This window comes from Haemaphysalis longicornis, unplaced genomic scaffold, assembly GCF_048455015.1.
Source record: "Haemaphysalis longicornis isolate Haplotype H1 unplaced genomic scaffold, Haemaphysalis longicornis Haplotype H1 scaffold_3, whole genome shotgun sequence".
Classification (NCBI taxonomy): Eukaryota; Metazoa; Arthropoda; class Arachnida; order Ixodida; family Ixodidae; genus Haemaphysalis; species Haemaphysalis longicornis.
In genome coordinates this window covers 159,060,855-159,075,842 of record NW_027526335.1, presented here as the reverse complement: position 1 = coordinate 159,075,842, position 14,988 = coordinate 159,060,855, and positions in this window count along the sequence as shown.

Here is a 14,988-nt window from a genome sequence, read left to right as displayed (position 1 = left end):
AGACAGGAAACTACCATTCCGCTACATACTTGTTGCCAGACAACATCGACAGTCCGCGCATGCCATCAGAGTTGGCAATAGGCGGCCAAACACTTCACATCCTCAACAATAAACATCCCGCCGCACAGATTCTGCAGAAGAAATTATCATCGCTCTTGCTGCACCAAGCCCTGACTAGCTCACCACAATCTTCGATTCTAAAACCACGTGTGGCGGCTACCAGCTACAGGACTTGTTTTTGCACACGCCTTTTGTATCCTGAAGAACCTACAAAGCTTCCTCGAACTTCCCGTAGTTTATATTCCAGGGCACCAGTTTATAGATGAGAATGTAGAGGCCCACGTTGCTACCCGCGACCGTATTTTAAGGGCTTTTTCCTTGCTGGCAGGAGGATAGATGACCACCACGGATGACATTCTAAAAAGATACATCAATATCCTCGCCCAGTACTGACTGAAACGCTGCGTCTATCCTGCACCACACGCCAAGATTACCAGTGAAAGCGCCATTACCCATAAGACAAGTTATACAGAGGAGCTCTGTATCGCTAGCTTCCTGTAGATTTTTTGTATCCGTGCGTTACAAAAAATGCTGAGCCATTGCAATTTTTATTGTGACTGAGCAGCGAAGCATTCTTTGCATGACACAGAGGCAATGCGGAAATAAGTTGAACGGTATGAAGAAATTTTGTTTCTCCAGAGACTTGATGGCGCTTACTCCAAAGGACCAAGGTAAAGAGGCCATTAAATAAAAGTGCAGATTAAGACAAAACCAAACACTGCTAATTTTGAAATAACTAGCCTTTGGTAGCTCAGTCAGCTCAATTGCAGCTGCGGAAGACGTTTTTGACCGAAAAAACAAAATGAATAAAGAAAACCTCCCATTTCGCTTTACGCTGCCTTTTTGTGGGTAAGGGTGACGCACGTTATCATTCAAGTGGCACGATGAAACAAAACTACTAGAGGTCCCACTACAATCTCCCAGTCATGTTTCATGGCGGTGGCTTTAGTCGGCGCCGCCAATCGCGCATATAAGATTCTGTGACGTCATAGAGAAGTCGCAAAAAAGTGGCTGCGCAGACGTCACTGCTTATTATGTTTTCCGTAGCCCATTACATGGTCGAAGCGTGCGGTAAAATTTGTGCCATTGTTGTGGCATTGTGGCACAAAGCAGTCTCTCCAATGAACCAGGCTTGAATTTTGCCTTCGTGGCCCCTCGAAAGCCGTTTTCTGCTGTGAATTCGCAAATTAGTTTCTCGGAACTAAACGCTACATCTTTGATGAGTCACGGCAGTCAGTGAAAGAATTAAAATTGCAATCATCCCATTCTCGACCAAAGCCCCCTCCCCCCAAATTGTCCCCAAATCAGCTTTCTCAGTTTCCGTGATCTTTCCTTAAATTAGAAGCATCATTTCTAAACTTGAACTTATTTCTAATCTGGTTTTGTCATTAAACAGCGAGTTCCTAATTAACCAAAACATGGTTAAGTGACAGCGTCTCTGATCAAGAGGTCTTGGTCGATTTGCCTGATTTTCAACTATTTCGGAAGCATCGAAAGATAAGAGGGAAGGAGGGGTTCTTATTGCCATAAGCCAGAAAATAGCCTGCTCGTTATATACCCTCTCATCTTACCTTTAAATAATTTGGATTCTTTGTTGTGCTAAGCCCCAGTCAATATTACTTGGCGTCTGTTATAGGCCCCCGAATAGCTTTCCTGACTTTCCTAACAACCTTAATGACGTAATAAACGAAGCTACAAAAATTATCCCAATGCCCCGTAGTTTTATTCGGTTAATTTAATTTTTCTGGTATTGATTAGCTTAAGCAAGCCATGCCGTCATAAGCCCAAGGTGAAGCAGGGGCTTTCCTGCACGTTAGTTTCAATTTTAACTTTTCACAAATGGTAACTGCAGCAGCCTGCGTAGTTCGAGTGTGAAAATATTTTGGACTTTACCAATCATCCTGAGAGCTTGCTCTCGATTACCGATGTCCCCGAAATAAGTGACCACAATGTCATCCATGCAGACTTTGCATTTAAACCTCTCATTCGTAAAACCACCCAGAAAACCATTCGGCGTACGACAAGGCAAATTCTGAAGCAATAAATTCGAAGTTTAACGTATTCACATGTAGTTTTTAATTCCCCGTCTATCAAAAAAAAAAACTGGACACTGTTTAAAGACAAGGTCAATGAATGGACTGTCAGATTTATTGAAAAATCCCATTTCCGCGCAAACTGCCCAAAGCCTCTAACACTCTAAGGCGAAAAGCAAAAACGCCCGTGTGTACGAGATTTCGGCGCACGTTAAAGATCCCCAGGTAGTCAAAATTAATCCGGAGCCCTCCACTACGGCGCGCCTCATCGCCTGCGTTGCGTCGGCGCGTTAAACCCTACAATCAATCAATCATCTAACACTCTAACTCTCTAACACTCCTAAAAGATTAGACAACAAGAAAAAAACGCCTGCTTCGGTTGGCAAAAAGACAAGACTCGCCAAAGTGGCAGAAATACTACTCAGCTGAATAAGCATGTTTATGTGTAGTACAAGACGCAAAGAATTCTTTTTTCAACATTGACCTACCAAACATGCTGACTAACAACCAAACAAGTTTTGAGAGGTTTTGAACCCCCCGCATACAACCCCAATTACTGTTACCAGTGAATCAGGTCACGTAATCTCCGATAGGAAATGCACTAACATGTCCAGCATTGCTTTCTCATTCGTGTTTACCAAAGAAAGTGACGTGCCATTCACAGTACCATCCACTCTTTTAGAATGTGCTATGCCATCCGCATCGTTTGCTACTAATAGAATGTTGTGCTTAATCGACAAGTTATAACTTTTTTCCGCTTCGGGATGCACAAAATCAACTCTAAGTTCCTTCAGAATACAAAATATATTTGTGCACCTTTTCTATGCCTGCTCTTCTCACAAGCATTTTTAACAGAATATCTACCAGAGGACTGGAAGAATGGGAACGTTGTTCCAATTATCAAGTCAGGTAACAAAAACTCGCCATTCAACTAGCGTCCCATATCGCTAACCAGCGTGCCCTGTAAAATCATGGAACACGTCATCTGCGCGCATATCATAAACTTTCTTGATTCAAACAGCTTTTTTTCATCCCGCTCTGTGGGGGTTCCGCAGAGGTTTCTTTGGTGAAACGCAACTGGCCTTATTTGTTCATGATTTGTATGCTAACCTGGACTGTAACTTACACATCGATGCCGCATTCTTATATTTTCCAAAGCGTTCGACAAAGTACCCCATTAATAACTGTAATTGAAACTTTCCCAGTTAAATCTTCACCCTAACATATTAAACTGGAATAACTAATTCCTCACAAACCGCTCCCAGTCTCTTAATATCAACAACGTTACCTGTAATCCTTTTCCAGTAACGTCCAGAGTATCCCTAGGTTCGGTTCTTGTTCCTTTTTTATTTCTTATATACATAAATGACTCGGCCTCAAACGTATCCTGTAAAATCCGCCTGTTCGCTGATTGCTGCATTATATATGACAGTGTTGCCGACAATTACCGACAGTGTTACGGACAATGTTACCTACAGTCTACCTCTCGAAAAAAGTTGGGCTAAATTAGGGAGAAACGAGAGTGAAGGAAAAAGTAAACACCACTCAGGCGTTAAGAAGCCAGTTAGAGTAATTCACGCCATTACAAAAAAAAAAAATCCCGCCATCTCCACGAAGTGAATGACGATGAGAGGGGCGAAGCTAAAATGCTTATCGGTAAAATCGTGAAAGATTCGCCCGCACATCGTATAAAGACTCGACACGTCAAGCTTACCACCGCTCCCTTGACAAGCTCGTCGACGACGTGGATGTTTGTGGTGATTATGTAGGGCTTGTTTGGGACGATGAGAATCTCCATGGGTAAGTTGGCGAATTCGGTGAATTTGGCGAAGCTGAGCCCAAGCGCGCATATCCTGGCCGCAACGGCCGTTTTTCTGGCGAAGGCGAAAAACGAAAGTGCTTGTTTCCTGATTTTCGGGCACGTTAAGGTCCCTACCTGTAGTCCTCCGAAACGTCATGCCGCAAAGCTGGTGTGTAGAATCGGCGTGTGCAAGATCGAAAATTTGTGTTTCATAGTTTTTGAACAGCCTGTAGAAATATGCGCAACCATATCCGTGTGTAGTGCGTGTACTATTGTCGCTGTGCACGGGTGACAGTTGCGAGTAAAATGAAACGATAACCTAAACACCCACGCTTCAGGAAACGTCCATGTGCTGTCTAAGAGAAACAGGCCAGGGCCCCATTTGTGTGTGCAGCGTTATTATGCAAGGGAAGATACATGCCGTCTTAATCTTTGCAGCTCATCCACCGAGTGAAAGTAAGGGCTCTTCTGCTTGCAACACCTTTTTTTTTTCTTGCAGCCTGAGTGAGAGATGCCAGCATGTAGCAGCCCTGCTGTTTGCCGTTCTGCACGTGCAAACGCCATCAAGCCCAAGCTTGCCATACAAATGGCTGGCACCTTCGCAAGGTAGGGAAACTTTATGCATTGTGAAGTCCTTAAACCACTTTCACGGCTTTGCCTGTGTCGTCGCGTAAGTGCGATGGTCTAGTTGCAAGGAGTACATGAATGTTTAAAATGGGCCGGTTGTTTATTTTGCAGTGGGTGTAAATGGTGCAAATTCTTGCTTTGTGCGGCGTATCGAGTGCCTGATGCAACTGACTCGTTTCTTTGCGGATTGTACGATTCCCTTCTGCCTCACAGTGGGCGTGCGGTTGTTCTAACGGGTGATTTTAATCTGCCAAGTCTTGACTAGAATCGCCGCACTTATCTTATAGTATCTTAGACATGATGTTAGACTTATAGTATCTTAGACATGATGTTGGCTATGAATTTGAATCAGCTAGTGGTTGAGCCTACCCGTCTTAATGCCATTTTAGATTTGTTTTTCTTAATGAAGTGTTTTATAGTGGCATAGTAAAGGTAGATACTGGTATTTCCGACCACCTGCTCATCTAGTTTTGTTGGTCTTCTATCGAGCATGGCAGTGTTGAGGACCATCCAGTCAAACATGTGAAACATTTTGACCGCGCTGATGACGCTTCTATCATTGATCATTTAGAGTTGCAATTTGATTATCAGATGGACAATGATGTCCACATGTTATGAATGCATTTCCAGGCAACAGTAAAATACTATATTGAGCATTTTGTACTATTCAGAAAGGTTAGAAGTAAAATGTACAATGAATGGATAACCCGAGATATATTTGAGACCAAGCGTAAATAAAACGTCTTAAGAGAAATAGTCCAAGTGAGCAACATCTGCAAAGCCTAAAGCAGTCCTTGGAATGTAAGGTGAAATCAGCCAAGGCTCATTATTTTTTACGTATCGCTTCCTCAGTTTATTAAAAATGACCCTCCAAGTTCTGGCGCTTTCTGGGTGAAAGAAAAAATGTTCTGAAAGAAATAGCTGTAAATGGTAACATTGCGAGTGATTGTAAGGAAATAAACCGATCATTCAATTACTACTTTATTTATTTATTTATTTATTTATTTATTTACATTACCCTCAGGGCCCGGGTAGGGCGTTACAGAGAGGAGTGGGAACATGACAGTCATTACCAAAACAATGCAATAAGGAGCAGACACAGCAAGGAAGGAAAAACGATGAGAATGCACAGGGAAGAGTGAAAAATAAAATCAGGCCAAGTTCCCAAACAAAATGCAGCAGTAAAGTTCAAGTCTTGTGTGCCATAACAGCAGGCAAACGATGCAAAACTAACGTAAATAAAATGATTACAGATGAAAAAAAAACGGTACATATTCAGGATATTTTGACATCTAATCAGCAAGCGGGAACGTAGCTCAAGTGAAGCATGATAGCAGATAATAATACAGCAAAATGAAAACAAATAGGCACAAATGTTCGAGGGAAAAAGATGGCACATTCATGACTGGCTACAAATGTAAGTCGATACAGCAGATCTGAATAAATGATTGTCAGAAATTAGAACTATCGGTTCGGGAAGGTGGTTCCAGTGGTTTATTGCTTGGGGTAGAAAGGAGTGATAGAACGGATTAGCGTTACAATGGATGGGTTCAACCTTGTTGCGGTGATCTAAGCCACGTGATATGAACGAGGAACTTGAAAGGAGCAAAGCAAAACTTTCAATCAGTTTTTTCACCAGGTAGCGTCATTCAAAAACGCCTAACATTTGATTCAAATATACCTGTTAAATCGGATTTTGGTGTTCTGGCAATGTTACGTAAGTTCGATTCAAGAACAAGCCCCGGCCCCGATTGTCTTCCAGATGGATTCTTGAAACGGTATGCTGACCAGTTATCAGTATTCTTAACTAGGATTTTTCAGACCTCCCTGGAATCAGGTGAAGTCCCGTATGATTTTCTGGTTGCCCGGGTCAAACCACTCTTTAAACGTGGAGATAAACTTGCAATCTCAAACTACAGACCAATTTCAATTACAAGTAGCTGTTGCGAAATGTAAAACATGTTATTGCGGGATTTATTCATGAATTTTGTGCTGAAAGGAACATTTTGTCGCCTTATCAGCATGGCTGTAGGAAGAAAATGTTTAATGTTACGCAGTTGGTCACTACAGTTCATCACTCATCTGCGGCTTTGGATGACTCCGGACAAGTTGATGTGGTGTTCCTAGATTTTAGTAAGGCCTTTGACAAAGTGCCGCATGATAAGGTTGTGTGTACCCTCGAACTCATTGGTCTTCCTGATTGTCTTTGAACTAGATTAGAGCCTATTTATCAAACAGAAAACAGTATGTTGATATTATTGGTTGTTTCTCTCATTCTCTTGCTGTCACATCTGGTGTACCCCAGGGCAGTGTACTGGGGCCACTGTTGTTCCCTCTTTATATAAATAATTTGGTGTGTGTAATTACTGAAGCGGTCTCTGTTAGGCTGATTGCTGACGATTGTATTGTTTTAAGAGAAATTCGCTTACCTGACGACTGTGTTGTGTTGCAAGAATCCCTAGTACAAATAGAGAGGTGGTGTGAAGAGTGGGGAATGATGCTGAACGCCAGAAAATGTACCTTTTTAAGAATAACATGTAAAAAAGTTTTTTTCGTTCCCAGTATTTCTAGCAGAACACTGCAATCGCAGAAGTTCCAGAGTATAAATACCCCGCCTCACTTTAAATTCTTCCTTAACTTGGTCGTCCTGTGTATCACGTATTTGTTCAGCTGCATTTACGAAGTTGTGTTTTTTGAGGCGTAAATTAAGACATGCTCCAAGTCACGTCGAGCGTTTAGCTTACAATACTTTTGTTAGAACCAAACTGGAATATGCCTCCGTGATTTGGGATCCGCAGTTTAAAAAAGATATTTACAAGCTAGAGTTCGTCCAAAGAAAAGCAGTACGGTTTATTTTTTACAAGTATGGCGTTACGATTCTCATTCAAAGCTTATGTCTGACAATGGCATTCAATCTCTAGAATCTCGAAGACGCTTGGCCCGTTTAACCATCTTGCACAATATTGTTGCGTCTAAAGTGCAAATAACTCCATCGACTTTAGTTCAACCCTTAAGCACAAGAAGGACGCGACACACGCATGCTCAATCTCTTCAGCCTATTTTCGCAAAAACAAACCAGTTCAAGCTTAGTTTTTTCCCACGTACCATTTCTGAATAGAATGCGCTTCCGAAAACGGTTGTTCAGGCCAAACATTTTTCCGAAGCGCTCCATGAGAGCATTTGTATCTGCATTATACGGTGGCTATGCCTTTTCCGATGTGCCTTCTACTTTTTTGGTTTTGTTTTCTTACTTAAAAACATGTTTGATCCTTGTATGAATGTATTGTGTATTGCCAGTTGCCCCTCCTGCTTGGGCCAGAAAATATGGCTTGTAGTATTCGCAATCCATAAATAAATAAAAAGGAGTACATAGAGAGAAAAGAGGTAACACGAGAAGACCCTTGGGCTGTCCTCACTGAATTCTTCCGGTATTCAAGTTGTTACATACACTTCATGCAAGCTTTGCTTTTCAAAGCAGCTTTGCATGCATTTTTTAGTAGGCAATGCCATGAAAATCACGGTTTAAGATACAGTCCTGACCAAAAAAGGGCCAGGGAGAACACTTTTTATTTTGCATTTGCCTTTCTTTTGCTTGGAGAGGAGATTGAAACAGCATAGAAGCACAGCGGCGATTGGCGTCACAAAAAACATCTAAACAGCTTTTGTGAGGGATGACTTTTCATTCCTTTGCAACGATGTCCCTTTGCAGGTCAAAACCGTTTGCCCCCCACACAACTGGCAGACATCACTTTCAAGAAACACAAAGTGAACAAGGCAGTAACTGCAAAAGTAAAAAGCCAGCTGCAACCTGGCCTGCCACCACTGCACCCAGATGGTGTACAACAGTTCACAACGAACATTGCCAAGGATGCACCAGCTCTGCTTTGGAACAGGTACCGCACGGCGAAGCCAGCACCTGTTCGCAATGATACCGGCATATCGATGTGCAAGATCTGCACTCGAAAGGATGTTTGGCCATTGCGGACAATCATTTTAAATTTAAGGTCCCACTAACCACCACAGAAAGAAAAAAACATTTGTGGAAGGACAGTGGGTCAGAGCAAGAACCCAGAATGGGTCAAAGAAAGAGCCGGCAGGCTCACAGCTTCCAAATTTTGCTGGGTCCTGAAGTGCGTCAAACCAGAGAGCCTCGTCAAGATATTTTGTACCCGCTAAAGCACAGCACACTGCATCCTGATGACCCAAGGGCAAATGAGCTGAAAAATGAAGCTTGTGCTGTGAAAGCCTATGAAAAGCTAATGAAGTTTTACAACAAGAACGTAGCATTTCACGAAACGGGCTTGCATGTAGATGCAACATTCAGTTTTATTGCCGCCTCACCTAACTGTTTGGTGCGGGATGGGGATGACGAGGGCATTTTAGAAGTGAAGTGCCCTGCTTCAAAAGCTTGGAAAACAGTTTTGAGGCACGGGGATGACAAGGGCATTTTAGAAGTGAAGTGCCCTGCTACAAAAGCTTGGAAAACAGTTTTGAGGCATGCGAAGACAGCAATTTTTGCTCAACCATTGTTGACGGTGAAGTGCAACTGAAAAAAGACCACCCTTAACTTCTTGAAGTGGAAGGACAACTTGGAGTGACAAAGAAGTCATAGGCGATTTTGTAATCTGGACAAACCATCCAGAGCTACAGCATTGTGTGTCCATACAGCGCATATATTTTGAAAAGCCAGTGTGGGATGCTACTGTTGAAGGACTTTTGTACTTCTACAAAGCAGCAATTTTGCCCGAGATCCTGGCGAGTGCATCAGATGGCTGGGATTCCTGTACACAACTTTTTGTACTTCTACAAAGCAGTAATTTTGCCCGAGATCCTGGCGAGCGAATCAGATGGCTGGGATTCCTCTACACAACTGGGTCTCGATATGTTTTATATCAGAAGTTCAAAGAAGGCTTTTACGTCATTGGTGATGATGAACTGTTGAAAAAATATAAGGAAGTTCAAGTACCGTCTTTGAAATTTTCTTGGGAGTATGTGCGTCTGAGCTGTGCATATGAGCTGTGTAACATTATGTGTGTTCAAAGTATTGCCCAACAAGCTCCTGGTTTCTTTTTTATATTTAGTGTGCTGCTTTTTACCTGAGGGAGCTGGAACTGAACCAGATCAAGCCAACACTGTCTTTCTTTATTGAGTGAACAAACGTGAAGAAATGCATTTAGTCACAAAGGATTGTTGGTATCTGCATGTTTCATTCAGCATGTGTATTGGTTGGGCAGCAGACTGCTCATGTTCATTGAAAAATAATGTCCTTGTGCCCATGACAGTCATTTGGCCATGCAGCTAATATGCGCTACAGGACATCTCAAATAGCAATTTCAGCAATTTGTTTGGAGTCATGGAGCTTCCTGATACATTTATTTGTGGCCTAGAACAATACTATTCCACACATTTTTTACTTTTTTGATACAAGATCAGTTTTTACGTGCAGTCAATGACTATATACGGCACGCAGTTGCTGTACAGATGCAGTACCGTGTACTTGATAAACAGACATCAATACTAACACGTTTTGAAAAGTACACTCCTTGTGTCATTCATGCGCAACCTATGATTTATTCATTTTCATCGTTCTCTTGTGCTATAAGTGGTCCTCTGAAGTTTGAGAGGAATGCACAAGTTGTGAAGATGGCATCTGCCAAATCAAGCATATTGATTGGTATGCGTGCGTCCAGAATGTGAAACTCCTTAATCCTTCCAATCACTCTTTCAATGCGAACTCGTGCACTTGCTACGCGCTTCGTCTGTTCAACGTTTTTTCTGCTCATCTGGGCCTCGCCTGGAATAGAAAATGGCGTCATGCCTACGGAGACACCTTGAGGCAGCAAGTCGTCGCTCAAGTGGTCGACCTTTGTCGACCATGACTGCATCGCCAGGCTCAAGCAGATCTAAAACTGTTGACTGCTGGACAATCGCTCTGTCGCTCGTTGCTTCTCCGTACATGGCTGAAAGAAGCTCACATAGGAGTCTGGTGTCGCCCCCGCCGGCCATTTGACTGTGTTGCCATGCTTGTAAGGCGAATATATATGCCTCTGGGCAGCATGACTTGACGGTTTCTGTAGTCGCACCCCTGAGTTGTGTCTAAAAGTAGCCGTGTGTTCGGGTACGCCTAGCATGTGACGACATATTCTGCTGCACCTCTCAAGTGCATGGAAGCTTGTTATATTTATCAGCACCCTCTCCAACCCTAGTTTCCATGAAGAGAACACGCGACTGAACGTGGCCATAGAAATTCCAAGTGTTCGGGATATTTCTTTGGTTCCTATCCCTGTTCGCAGGCAGTCGAGCACCATAAAAAGCTGCCCCTCAGCAGTGTGAGACTTTAAATATGCACACTTTGTTAGTTGCGGGTTGTTTTGTACCAATTCAAGAAGTGCTTAAAAACACTAACAGAGGGCAGGCCGGTGTAGTAAATTATGCCCTTGGGCGACTCAATAATGCTCAGGCTCAAGGTTTTTGTTTGAAGCTCTTTGTGGCATTCTTGCCACACCCTGGCGTGTTTTTCTGGAGCGCTTAATGCAGACTTCAAACCTGAATTCTTCTGCCTTGCTTGTGCTAACAGCGACTCAAGCTGCTCAATGCGCTTTTGAAATTAATCAGCCTGGCACGCCTTCTCGAGCATTGGAGCTTCCTGGCCACCTTCACTCCTGAAGGCACTTGAGGGCCCCGGTTCGGCTACTCGCTCAAACGTCGAAGGTTCACTCGCACTGCCTCAACTTCCACTAAGCACATCTCCCTCATGAACCTCTTTCGGTGTGCCTTCAGAAGGCGCCGGTCGCTTGGGGAGGACCCCAGCTTGCGAGCCTAAAAACAAAAATCAGCTCTTAGGTCATTTGGGCCGAAATCATTGAAAGCCCTACAGCAGGCTCTGATTGCAACTCCTAATAATAAAATGAAGGACTAGCAAGCACTGAGACTGCTGATTTGTGCACTTTTTCTTACAAATTACCCTGTGAGTGCAAAGCTGGATCTGGCTCAAACAAGACTGACAGGCACTCGTTATGAGCAGACCATTTAACGTGTTTGGCTGAATGTCGCAGATACTAAGCAGTCTCAATGCGGAAGTAAGGAAGTAGACTAAGCCGTATATCGCAAAAAAGCAACGCAGTAGTCGCTGTAGAGACGTTTGGGTTGCCCCTGCGATGGGACATCTCAAAGAGGCCAAACTTCATACCTATGAGCAGTAATAGCAACACGAGCAGCAAGGAACTCACGCAAAACAAAAAAAGGTTACGACGCGCGCAGATGAGCTTCGTCTGCTTGCATGATCGTGCGAGATGCAAGATCTTTCACCGTTTTGCGAATGACGTGCTCGAAAAATCACAAGGCCCTTTCGAGATTCCAGCACAGCTGCAAGAAAATCACCGAAAGTACGAAAAAAATTGGTTTACTTTTTCTCTTCTGCGCTTTCTCGAAGCGGCCAACCGATACAGCGTGGCTCGCCTCCTTATGGGCGAAAAGGGATGGCATGTAGTCTGGGTGTCTGACGAAAGGCACTGGTTCTCCTAAAAAAAAGAAACCTTACTCTAGTTCTTCGGATAATCGTTTCATACCATCTTTAAATAACTACCTGGTGCTCAGATTACAGTGGCAGGAGGATTACGAACGCTAGTTCACATTGAAAGGAAAAACGTGTTCGCTTTGGTAATTCAAAGACTAGGCGTTGCAACTTTCTCATTAAGGTCAGCACCTTATATGCGGCTTACTAGAGGAAATGCTGGCTGTAAACGCGGGGGTTCGCTGTTGGCTGCCATGGCGGACCATCCAAGTTTACGCGTCGCCTGAACCCATTTCACCCTTCTTGATGCGTGCAGCGAAGCGGCGGGGAACCAAAAAAATCTAGTTGCAGCAATTGTGTTGCTTGCATTAGTGCACCCGACCGCAGCACAACGCTGAGGCATCACGCGAAGCTCCGGATGGCACACACAGCGTCAGTATGGCGCGTCCGCGGCCCAGAGACTCAGAGCTGACGGAGCCCCCAAAGTGATGGCGGCGGTGCCCTTCCCGTCACGCACTGCGCGGCTGACAGTGGCGAATGCGTAGTGGCATCATTGGGAAAGGCCCATTGATGGCGCGCTAACACTGGAAGGGGGTAAAATCGGATCACATTCAACAAGCATTCACTGTTGTTATCATGGGAACAGCGAGACGGGAGGATAAGAGCGGGAGAGGTGGGTGGGCAAGAGAAGAAACGTATTTACTTGGTCGGGGTGGGAGGATACTATCGCCTTTCGACGATATTTGCAGCGTAGTGACCAAATACGCGGCCGAATATTTTTCCTGCATTTGTATTTGTGTCTTTAGAGATCAAAAACTACCTTGATGCATCGAACTGCCGAACAAATATTAAGGGACATATAAATGCACGCCCTTCATTCTTATATCCAGATTCCCCTCATAGAGGTTGCTTATAACTAAACTGCATTGTAACTTTTTAGATATTTTTAGGGTCTGAATAAATCATCAAATGATGGAGGCAAAAAGCAAAAACGACCGTGTGTACGACATTTCGCTTCGCCGCACGTTAAAGATCCCCAGGTGGTCAAAATTAATCCGGAGCCCTCCACTACGGCGCGCCTCATCGCCTGCGTTGCGTCGGCGCGTTAAACCCTACAATCAATCAATAAATGTCAAAAATTACTTCGATATTATAACGGCCAAGCGACACACGAAAAATTCGTAATAACACCATTAATCACTTCAACTTCCTCACCGGTGTAATGTCTAAAACAGCTACGTTATTCAGCCTCTACACCATACAAATTTGCTTTTGGAATTATAATTCCTAGGTACAGCAATTTCGGCTGAGCGGTGATGAATCAGTCGGTCGGTCGGTAGTGGTTTTGTCATTGTAAGTATGCCTTTCAGTTATGTTGCACCAAAACCCACGCTGCTCGTTAAGTTCATCAAGGCTGGCTATCGCTGCCGTTATAGCCTGCAGTGAAAAAAATATAATGCGCCTCCCTCCTCCATCCTTCCCTTTTTTACCTTCGCATTCTACTTCCGCAGAGCTCAAGAAACGGCTCCTGAGGGGGCGTAAAGCACGTTTTCCTTAACATACGCGCCGTACTTGAGTCGCAATCAATAGCACCAGCAGTTACAACATAACAATGTGATTGAGGCAATGTGTAGACTAGATATAACAAGCACACATGGAAAGGCAATCGGTGATTGAGACGGTTCCTGAAAATGTGATTTCTTTTTCTGGTGTTTTTTATTTCCCGCATCATCAGAATATTCATCCCAGGAGGATACGGTGTCCTTCTCTGGCGAATATTTTGATATCGCTCTCAGAATCCCATAGAAGAGCGCGGATTTTGGTGGTTTCGGAGGAGTTTCATCCTTTACCCCCCACAAAGAGCTAAGGTAGGTGCTGCGAGTTCGAAGACACCAAAATGTTTTTACAACCATCGCGCCCTTCCTTTACTTCATGTGACCAGTTTCAATAATGTCGTTAGCTTCGCAAAAGAGGGTAACATCCTGTGTTTTCTTAGTAGGTTGAACAAGTAGGTTATCCACGTAGAAGGACGGTAACAGTAGATGGGCTGCTGTTGAAGTGTTGCATTGAGAAGGAACGTAATAGCTTTTGTGTCGAATGGGACTCTCCCCTACTATAAACTTCTATTTCCAGCTCGGGTTCGTCCTTTTTAGAAGCCTTTTAAACCAGGGTAACCGGAGGGCATCCCTGTAGACTTCCCTGACACAGATCTAAAAGAAAGCCTTTTCAATGTTGGGTGCCTTTTCCAAAAGCTGCCGGCTGATGCGAAGAGCCGTCGAAGAGTGCACTCACCTTTATTTTGGTAGCCTTTTGACGACGAAGTATGGAGTGACCAATGTAATTTGACTGATAATTACGGTCTGGATTAGCCGGTTGAAGTTGCGCGCTTTAAGTATGTCGTGCGGTGCGCAATTCGTCAGGACTGCTCATTTCTTATTGATTAGGTACTTTCACAACGGGACTTTCATAGTGTCTCTACTGCAGTCTGCCCATGAATGCGAAGTACAGGCACAAGCTGGTGTCGCAGGCTTGCAGTGTTCACTGATTCTCTAGAACAGAAGTACCTGGATGACATTGTTTACTGAAGATTCGGCAGGTAATCAATTTGGATGTCTGCGAAGAGACGATCAAAGCATGCAGTCCGAGGTATTCTTCCATTTTGTAGACAGCTTGCCGTAGCTGATCTTAGATGTGCGCAGCGCTACCTCCAGCAGTGCATATTGTGATACCATCTGTGTATATACTGTGACACACATAAGTAAATTAAAGAGAGCGAGTAGAGAGTACAAAGTTATCTACGATTGCTTCGTTCATTAGAAAGGGTGGTAGGGTGCTCCCAGTGGGATGCCGCAATTACGTAGAGAAATAATGGCACATTCCATGCCGTGTCGTTGGTGGGTCAGACGTAATGCACAAATATTTGGTGTTTCTTGTCACGGAACGCCCACCTCTTG